The sequence below is a fragment of the Muntiacus reevesi genome, chromosome 22, assembly GCF_963930625.1.
Source record: "Muntiacus reevesi chromosome 22, mMunRee1.1, whole genome shotgun sequence".
Taxonomy (NCBI): Eukaryota; Metazoa; Chordata; class Mammalia; order Artiodactyla; family Cervidae; genus Muntiacus; species Muntiacus reevesi.
In genome coordinates, this window is record NC_089270.1 from 12,360,462 (window position 1) to 12,370,575 (window position 10,114).

Consider the following 10,114-nt stretch of genomic DNA (forward strand, 5'->3'; position numbering starts at 1 on the left):
TCCTGGGTTGTTGGGTTGCAGCTGAGTCAAGCTTGAGAGTGTGTGGCAAATCTGCTGGGTGGCAAAGAGGAAGAGAATTAAGCTTGACATCAGAATATAATTTGCAAAGCACAACAGCTATAATTACACAGATCATATTTTGCAGTTGAGAGCTCTCGCAGATCACTAAAAATCTGTAGGCAATCTGTTGAAGGCTGAGTGGTAAAGAATCTGCCTGCAAACAGGAGACTCAGGAGACTCAGGTTCTGTTTCTGGGTTGGGAAGATCCCCTGGAGGAGGAAATGGCAACCCACTCCAGTATTCTTGCTGGGACAATTCCATGAACAGAGAAGCCTGACAGGCTACAGTCCATGGGGTTGCAAAGAGTCAGACACAACTGGCAATTGTCCAATTTGTTGAAACATTCAGGTCCAATGAAGACGGCTGGGTATATAATGCAATTGCTACAGAATGATGGCCAGTTCATGTTTTCTAAATGGAGCCACGTGCTTTAATGTAGAAAACACACATAGCATCAAGTCTTTTTGTTCTGATGATATCATGGATAGGAGTACGTGACTTTGAGTCAGATCAGAAATTGAATCTTGGCTTCACTTTTTCCTTATTTTGGGAACTTAAGACAGACCTGGCCTTTCTGAACCTTGGTTTTCTCAACTGTGAAATGGGCTACTTGCCTTGAAGGGCTATTGTGAGGCTCCCAGCATAATGCGTGGTCCACAGAGGCTTTGTGAATGCGTGGTTCTTCTCCTGGCTAGATGCTCATGAAACAATACAGAAAGAGATGAGCCCGGGACTCACATTGTCTAAGAAGTAACCAGAGGTCAGCCATCATCAATACCCGTGTGGGTGAGGAGGTAGAGATAGAGCTTTAAAACCGTTTCTTCTGATGGCAAACTTCCTCTAGCATCAAAGGGGATGCACTGGGATGATGGGAGGGGTGATTTCTCATGCAAACATTAGTTCAGAAAGCACCAGCTCTCAAAATAGGTCCAGCAGGGGAAACCAACTTCATCTTTAGTTTTACTAATCTTGTTTGTTATAGTGAAGTGAAGTGAAGTCGCTCAGTCGTGTCCGACTCTGCGACCCCATGGACTGTAGCCTACCAGAATCCTCAGTCCATGGGATTTTCCAGGCAAGAATACTGGAGTGGGTTGCCATTTCCTTCTCCAGGGGATCTTCCCGACCCAGGGATCGAACCCGGGTCTCCTGCATTGTAGGCAGACGCTTTACCATCTGAGCTACCAGGGAAGCCCAGTTTTACTAATCTTGAATGAAAATTGCTGTTTCCTTCACTCATGAATATAGACAATGAACCACTGAAGCATGGGCAGTCCCCGTAAAGCTGTCACTAGGAGAAATGATAGGTATTTCACATCACATGGTTGTTTATTTGTGCCCATTTCTACTTAGAAATGAGGCTTTATTTTCTAGCTTTACTGAGTTGTAATTGACACGTTACATGTGGTGATTTGCATACATACATTTATATTGTGAAATGACTATCACCATCAGGTTAGTTAACACACCCATAGTTACCTGTGTGTGTGTGAGTGTGTGTGTGTGTGTGTGTGTTGAGACCATTTAAGATCTATTGTCTCAGCAACTTTCAGGTCAAAAACATGGCATTGTTAACTATAGTCACCAGGTTATACTTTAAATCCGGAACTTATTCGTCTTCTCACTGGAAGCATGTAGCCTTGGACAAGCATCTCCCCGCTCTCCCACGCTTCAGCCTCTGGCAACCACTATTCTACTTTGTTTCTATAAGCTTAGTTTTTCTTTTTTTAGATTCCAAAAGTAAGGGAGATCATATGGTTTCTCTCTCTGAATGACTTATTTCACTTAGCGTAGTGGCCTCAAGTTTCATCCATGTTGTTGAAACCAGCAGAATTTCCTACTTTTAAGGCTAAAAGATGTGGTCTCTTTCCTCTGCCATCATGCACTGCTGCAGCAACGGATGGTCTTGCCTCCCTCTAGAGCTCACAAAGGGTCCAGGACTCCTCAAACATGCTGGGCGCATTCCTGCCGCAGGGCCTTTGCACTGTCTGTTTCCTGTGCTTAATACTCCTCCCTCAGTACCCACTGGACTCAGCCCCTGTCAGTTTGAATTGTGTCCCTCACTGCCTGTGAATGTGACCTTGTTTAGAAATAGTCTTTGCAGATGTAATTACTAAAGTTAAGATGAGATCATCCTGGATTAGTTGTTGTTCAGTCACTCAGTCTTGTCCGACTCTTTGCCACCCCGTGGACTGCAGCACACCAGGCTTCCCTGTCCTTCACTATCTCCCAGAATTTGTTCAAACTCATGTTCATTGAGTCAGGGACGCCATTCAACCATCTCATCTTCTTTCACCTCCTTCTCCTGCCCTCAGTCTTTCCCAGCATCAGAGTCTTTACCAAATGAGCCAGCTCTTTGAATCAGGTGGCCAAAGTGTTGGAACTTCAGCTTCAGCATCAGTCCTTCCAATGAATATTCAGGATTGATTTCCTTTAGGAGGGGTTGGCTTGATCTCCTTGCAGTCCAGGGGACTCTCAAGAGTCTTCTCCAGCACCAATTTTTTGTGCTAATTTTTATTTTAAAAATTTTATTGAAATACAGTTCATTTACAATGTTGTATTAGTTTGAGGAGTACAGCAAAGTGATTCAATATTTATGTATTTTTTCTTTTTCAGACTATTTTCCATTATAGGTTATTATGATATTGGATATATTTCCCTGTGCTATATAGTGGGTCCCTGTTGTTTATCTGTTTCGTATATAATTGTGTGTGTCTGATAAACCTAAATTCCTAATTTATCCCCCCCTTCTTTTCCCTTTGGTAACTGTAAATTTGTTTTCTATGTTTGTGAGTCTGTTTTATAAATAAGTTCGTTTGTATCGTTTTCTTAGATTCTACATATTAAGTGATATCGTATGATATTTGTCTTTGTCTGACTCACTTCACTTAGCGTGATCAACTCTAGGTCTGTTGTTGTGAAATTTTTAAAGCATCAGAGCTACTTAGCACCACCGGCCTCAGTTTCCTCATCCAGAAAATGGGATAATTCTGATATCCACCCTTTGAGACTTCTTGGTAACGAAACAACATAAAACAGGAACCTCGCAGAACAGTGCCCAGCACATGGGAACCAAATGGGGCCGGGAGGGGCGGGGGCTGTGTGGGGGTGTAGCAGTGACTCTGCTTGCAGCCTTTGGGGGTGACAGAAAAGAAGGGAAACTGAGCCCTAACACAAGTCAAGGAGATGCTAACTCGGGCTCCCAACAGATCCCCCAGCCGCGAACTTGCAAGCAGGCTTCGAAATAACAACAAAGAGGCCACTTGGGGCTGCCTGCCCTGCAGGCACCTCTGTTATGACTTATGGACGGGTTTTGAAGACTCTAGCGAAGAGCTGAATAATTGATTTTGAAATATTTGTGTTCTGGAACATGAAATGGAACCCGTTAAGCTTTTCATGTACCTTCCTCTCCTCCATAACAACATGGAGCTTATTTTAAACTCCAGAAATAACAAAAAGAACCCGGAGACCACCCCCTTAGAATAACTCCCAGCGGTCGATGAAAGGAAAGCATATCAAATTCGTTTGGGGATAGAAAGGATTCTAAGAAATGGATTTTCACAATGTCAAAACGGGGCTGGCCTATGGATTTTCACAAGGATTAAACCAGCCTGCTTTGCCTTTAGGATGAATGCAGATGGTTAAATTCATTTCATTGGACTTATGGAAAAAATTTTCTTTTTTCAGGAGGGTTTAATGTTTTAAAACTATGTGAAATTCTTGAATAAAATGGCTTTTTGGTAAAACTTATTTTTATAGTAATGTATCTTATTTTTTAGAGCAATTTCAGATTTGTAGACCAAATTGAATGAAAAGTATAGACAGTTCCCGTAATTCCCCTCCACTCCCATAACTTACCTTGCTATTAGCATCTTTCCTTGGTGCTACATTCTTACAATGGATGAGCGCCTCTATGGTCTCATTGTGTGTGCTCAGTGGTTCCTGGTACTCCAGGCTCCTCTGTCCAAGGATTTGTCCCAGCAAGAATACTGGAGTGGGTTGCCATTTCCTCCTCCAGGGGATCTTCCCAACCAGGGGATTGAATTCTTGTCTCCTGAATCTCCTGTATTGGCAGGTGGTTTCCTTACCCCCTAGCCACCTGGGAAGCGCCTGGGCATTCTATAGATTTTGACAAATGTATATGATCACACCCCTCCATTACAATAGTATACAGATATCATATTGTTCTAAACATCCTCAGCGTTCTGCCTGTCCATACCTCTCTCCCCGCAGGCTCCAAGCAACCACAGATCTTTTTACTGTCTCCATGATTTGGTCTTACATTTTCCCTTAAGTTGTTTCTTGTGTCTTGGGACATTAGCTATTAATTACAGGACCTGTACTGCATTTATAAAGAAATTAACTCACATGTATTAATGGTGCAAACTTGCTTTTACTAAATGAGTACCAGATCAAAATAATTTGGAGACCACTGTCCTAGCGATGAGCTGACCACTAAACAACGTTCAATCAGGGTCCAAGAGCTTCCATTCATCAATAAAACATTTATTTTTAAAACATTTATTTCACAATCAGAGAGTGTAGTTTTGAGTCTACAAAGCGCCTTCCTTGCTGTTTTTTCCTCTTATTCCTCTGTGGGTCAAGAAAGGGAGGTATTTGTACCTCTGTTTGAGTGGCAGTATTATGTGACTCTCTTGCCCACCTGCTTTTCCTTTTTCTCCTTCTCTTGCAGTGATGGGCTCAAGAACAAAAGCTTTCTCCCACTGAACTCAGCTTGTCTTATAAACCTTCCAGTTGCTTTGTTGGTGGAAATGTTTTGCCGCCAATTTTAAGGTTAACTCAGTCACTTCCGGTTTAAAACAGGCTTTTGGGGCCAGTAGTCTGCTAATTCTGGACTCTTAGCTTCCTCCAAAATTCTCCCACATCCTGGGGTAATATAAATTTGGAGCTTGGGCTGCCAGTATACTGTCCAGAATTGTATTGTCAATAAATCAGTCATGTCTAGACTATATTTCATGCTCAGTAAATATTGAACAATTGACTAGCCGTCTATTTGGTCTTGGCTCTGGAAGGTCAGACTCAGGCACTCCCCAAATGAACTCACATCTTCCTTCCCTGCTGCTCTTCCTCCGGGGCTCCCGATTGGAGGCATGACGCCAACACCTACCCATCTGTTCAAACCAGAACCCAAGCATCAGGCTTAGGAGTCAGCCCTTGGGTCCCTGCCAGGTCTGGGCTGTCACTCCCTCCTGATTGGTGCAAAGTCTATGGGCTATAAAATAAAAATTCCCATCAGTAATCAGCTCAAAGAACAGCAGAGACAGCCATAACCTTTCTGTTAAATCCATTTATGTAAACATCTCTTCCAGGTGGCTCAGTGATAAAGAATCTGCCTGCCAATAGCAGGAGACACGAGTTCAATTCCTGGGTGGGAAAGATCCCCTGAAGAAGGAAATGGCTACCCACTATCGTATTCTTGCCTGAAAAATCTCATGGACTATAAGGCCTGGAGGGCTACAGACCATGGGAGTCACAAAAGAGCTGGGTTCAACTTAGCGACTGAACAGCAGCAGTCTCTAGCGTAGACTTCTTTGTGGGACATTTGAACCTCACGTTTGGCTGGTCTTTACCTTAGCCAGACCCTGGGAGTCGGTGTTCAGGAAGGAGAGAGAGAAGCTTTAGCTGATGATTGCCACGCTCTGTCCCAGTCTGTTTAATTTTTTTTAATGTGGACCATTTTTAAAGTCTTTATTGATTTTGTTACAATATTGTTTCTGTTTTACATTTTTTGTTTGTTTGTTTTTTGGCTGCAAGGCATACAGGATCTTAGCTTCCTGATCAGAAATTGAACCCACACCCCCTGTATTGGAAGGCGAAGTCTTAACCACTGGCCCACCGGAGAAGCCTCCATCCAGTTTTGAAAAGAAGATCCTTCCTCGTCCCTTTGGTATACAAGTTCTGTCTTCCAGGCTCAGAGGAGGCCCTACCCTGGACAAGCAAGCACACACTCTATTGGTTTGCTCATTTCTCTCTAAAGGGTCTGCTGTTTGCAAAACCAGGTGCCAAGCTGTCTTGGCCCCAGCACTCCTGGCCATACAACTCTTCCCTTCTCCTCCACTTCCCTTCCTCTGGGAGCTCATAAGGTGTGTGAGGGGCAGGGAATTTTGAGCAATAGAAATTGATTGGAAAATTGATTTTAAGAACCTTTGCCAGTTTTACCTTCCGGACTTCACCGGAAAGAACTGCCCACACCCCTGGAGGATGGGCGTTCTGGGCTTGGGGGAGAGGAGCGTCAGATCCAGGCAAGGGGAGCAGAAGTTGCTGGACTAGACGTAGAAAACTCGCCCCACCATCCAGCCGTAACTCTGTCCGTCTCTGCCTAATCAAATGGCCCTCGTCCTCCTCAGTAACACAGAGGTTGGGGCAAACCGTCAGGGGAGGAGGCACCCCCAGCGGCCTGCAGCCCGTATGTGGGAAGGGCAGTTATTGCACAGAAACCTTGCAATGGCCAAAGGGGGCGTGAGTGGTAGGCAGCCAAACCGTGCTTTCCAAGGGACTCTGCCGCTGGCGTGCTCGGCCTTGCAAACATTTTAAGGGAAGCCGTTTCCTATTTTCATGGTAGGCTTCAGCCCAGCGTTATCATCCCTGCTTTACCAGTGTGGAAAATGCAGATAAAGAAAGGCCAAGGTATTCGGTGAGTCGTCCAAGATTTTGTAGCCAATTGTGGGAGCCAGGAGTAGCATCTGGGCCTTGGAAACGCTCAGATTATGAAGGTGTTACCTGTACTGGAGAACAGAAGGGCCTTGGGCCTCGTTCTCCCCAGAGCAAAGTTCTACCCCTGGGGGAGCTCCAGGGCTGTCTGTCAGAGCAGAGCCTGTTGGACCATGGGACTGGAGGGGACTTTGCACTCTCCAGTTATGCCTCTTATTTTTACTGGGACTCAGAAAGATGGGGTGACTTCTGTAGTGTTGTATACCTCGTTCATGCCAGACTTATCCCAAAGGTTTGGGACACAGTCAGAACTTTCTGCTTTTCCATAACCACCAGATGGAATAAACTCTGAGTTCTCCATAAACTGTATTCGAATACAAAAAAAAAAAAATAAATAAAAGGCAGAACAGAGAAAATTATTATTTTTCCCATCTGGAAGAAGCATGGCAATTAGGGTTTCTGGGCCTCCATCCATTTTTCATAAAGGGATGGTGGGGGAACAATATGATAAATAATAGATATTATCAAGTTTTCCTTTCAATATCGTGGTCAACTTTTGCTGGAAGTTAACAGCTTGGCATTGCTAAGCACCCTCCCTAGAAGCAGTTTTGTTCCTGGCTAATCAATCCAAAAATGGTTTTAAAAGTTTGGAGTGTAGTTTGGCCCCAAGACAGCTAAAACAGGCTGAAGATTAAGGCACAAATCCAATTTTACTTTTCTATTAAAAAGTGGCATTTTTATTAAAACATTATTATGAACTCTGAGGGGCATGTTAGCTTTGCCACTGACCCATGATGTGACCTGAGAGAAGTGACTCACTTTGCCAGGCTTCTTTCTCACTGTGAAACGTACAGCACCCACCTCCCAGGACTAGCAGAGAGTCCAGTTAGGCGAGAGAGTCTGTGTCAAGCACAGTCAGTAGGCCCAGAGATGGTCCTGTCTGTGACTGCTTCTGGTTGTCAGAAGCCAGCCTGGGATTCTCAGCCCCTGAGAGTTGGAGAAAAGATTCTTTGAGAAGCCCAAGTTTATAAATATAAGGCAGATGGACCCTTGCTGCTCAGACCACCTTGCATACATAGTCCAGGGAGTCAATTTCCTGTGTCCATTCTCTGAAATTACAAATTGAAGAAAGCTATCAGGAAAGACTGAGATCACTGCAGCAAAGATCTGAAGGTAGGACAAAGTGTCAAGGGTCCTGAACAGAACAGGGATGGAGGGTGTATTTGTCAGAGTCCTCTGGAAAAACAGAACCAATGGGATATATATACATATGTATATATGTGATTTATTTAGAAATTACTTACATGGTTTTGAAGGCTGGCAGATTTAAAATCTACAAGGTAGTTGGCTGGTTGGAGACCCAGGGAAGAGCTGATGTTACAGTTTGAGTTCAAAGGCTGGTAAAATTCCCTTTGGCTTGAGCAAAGTCAGACTTTTATTCTATTCAGGCCTTCAGCTGATTGGATGAGGCCCATTCACCTTATAGAGGTCAATCTGCTTTATTCAAAGTCCCCTGATTTAAATACTAATCTCTTCCAAAACCACTTTCACAGAAACATCCAGAATAATATTTGCTCAAATGGCTGGATTCCATGGCCGAGCCAAGTTGACACATAAAATTGACCATCACAGAAGGTCGTCAAGGAAAGAACTGGTCCAGGCATAAGTTAAGAACTATTTTGAAAAGTCCTCTGAACCAGTCACCCTTGTATGGTGGGTATTTTGGGGGAAGCAATGGTTGAATATGGGAATGTGGGAATATGAACCACAACCCTTGTATTGTTGGCACCTAGAGTGGGGCAAACATGATTGCACCAAATAACAAGAGTGGGTTAGATTCAGGAGCTGATGTTACCCAGACTGCACTAAGCCCCTCTTCAACAGTGACATCTTGTGGCCACAAGGAGTAATGACTGTAGTGGGCAGATGAGACTCCGTTTCCCAAAGGGACCTCAGAGGCAAGAATAATCCCTTCCTGGCTGAGTGAGTCTCCAAGGATCCACATAATTATGAGACAGCTGGTGGCGGGGGGCGTGCTGTATGTAGAAAGGGATCCTCAAGAAGGAGATAAGAACTTCCTGCTAGTTGAACACAACATCCCTCAGCAATTTAGTGGGAAAATAGGAAACTGTCTGCTGCACTCTGACTTGGCAAAGCAGACCACACAGATTGCCTTATTAGAATTCAGAAGTACTGCTTCCCTCACTGCCGACATACACAGACATGGCAGAAGCCTCACAAGAGGCCCCCACGCTTGAGGTGACAGAGTTTGAGCTGCTGCTGAGTCGCCTTAGTCGTGTCCGACTCTGCAACCCCATAGATGGCAGCCCATCAGGCTCCTCTGTCCCTGGGATTCTCCAGGCAAGAACAGTGGAGTGGGTTGCCATTTCCTTCTCCAGAGTTTGAGCTACAGCTTCCTATTGGTTCAGACAGTAAAGAATCTGCCTGCAATGCAAAAGACCTGGGTTCGATCCCTGGGTCTGGAAGATCCCTTGGAGAAGGGAATGGACACCCACTCCAGTATTCTTGCCTGGAGAATCCCTTGGACAGAGGTGCCTGGTGGGCTACAGCCCATGGGGTTGCAAAGAGTCGGTCATGACTGAGCGACTAACACCTTTCCCAGGAAGCAGCTTCAGTTTGAGGCCAGTGAGGTGAAATAGCTTCATTTAACATCTCAGGTTCAGAACTGTGCGAGCACCCCTCCTCTCGAGCAACAGGTGCCCCCTGCCTGGTGGGAGAGAGGTGCATGCCTGTGATGGTCAGAAACGTGACACTTAGCAAAGCTTGCAATGCATAAGGACTGGGCTAGGTGCTCACCTCTGTCATGTTCCTACAACCTCTAACCACCCTGGCAGGTGGGTCTCGATGCCTCTACACCACTGAGGCACAGAGGGAGGTTTAGTCTCTTAGCCGTGGTCACAAACCCCTACAGGCGACAGAAGCTTGAAAAGGAGATGGTGACCCTCCTGGGTGCTGCCCAAGAAATGGGATGAACACTGTGGATACTTTCTCAGGAAGCACAGGAATGCGCTCCCCTCTCCTGCCCCCCAGAACTCCTTGGCACAGACAGTCTTTTTTCCACCACAACAATTTGCTTTCAGGATTTTTCTCGGAAGCCGGCCCAGGAACATGAGTCTGATCGCTTTCCATGGCTTGGTTACCCAGCAGCCTGCAATTACAAGATGGTGGGAACGTGACGCTTCCTCTGTAGAGATTTGGAGCACCCCCTAGCCCTCCGTGGGAGGACTAGACTCCGTGGTGGGAGTGGGCGGTATCCTCCTCCCGCTGGGTGCCTCAGCCCTCCGAGTGGTCACTGAGGGTCTCGGCACCGACGGTCCCATGAAAACAGCAAAACCACTTCTGAGTCTGTTTTGGAAAGGAAATA

General features: G+C 45.3%; 1 non-coding gene across 1 annotated transcript; it reads right to left on the bottom strand.

Annotated features, from left to right (window-relative positions):
- Positions 1-1,176: 1,176 nt before the first annotated feature.
- Positions 1,177-1,248, bottom strand: TRNAC-ACA (transfer RNA cysteine (anticodon ACA)). Its single transcript has one exon. It is a non-coding gene; the product is annotated as a tRNA-Cys (tRNA).
- Between the last annotated feature and the right edge of the window lie 8,866 nt (positions 1,249-10,114).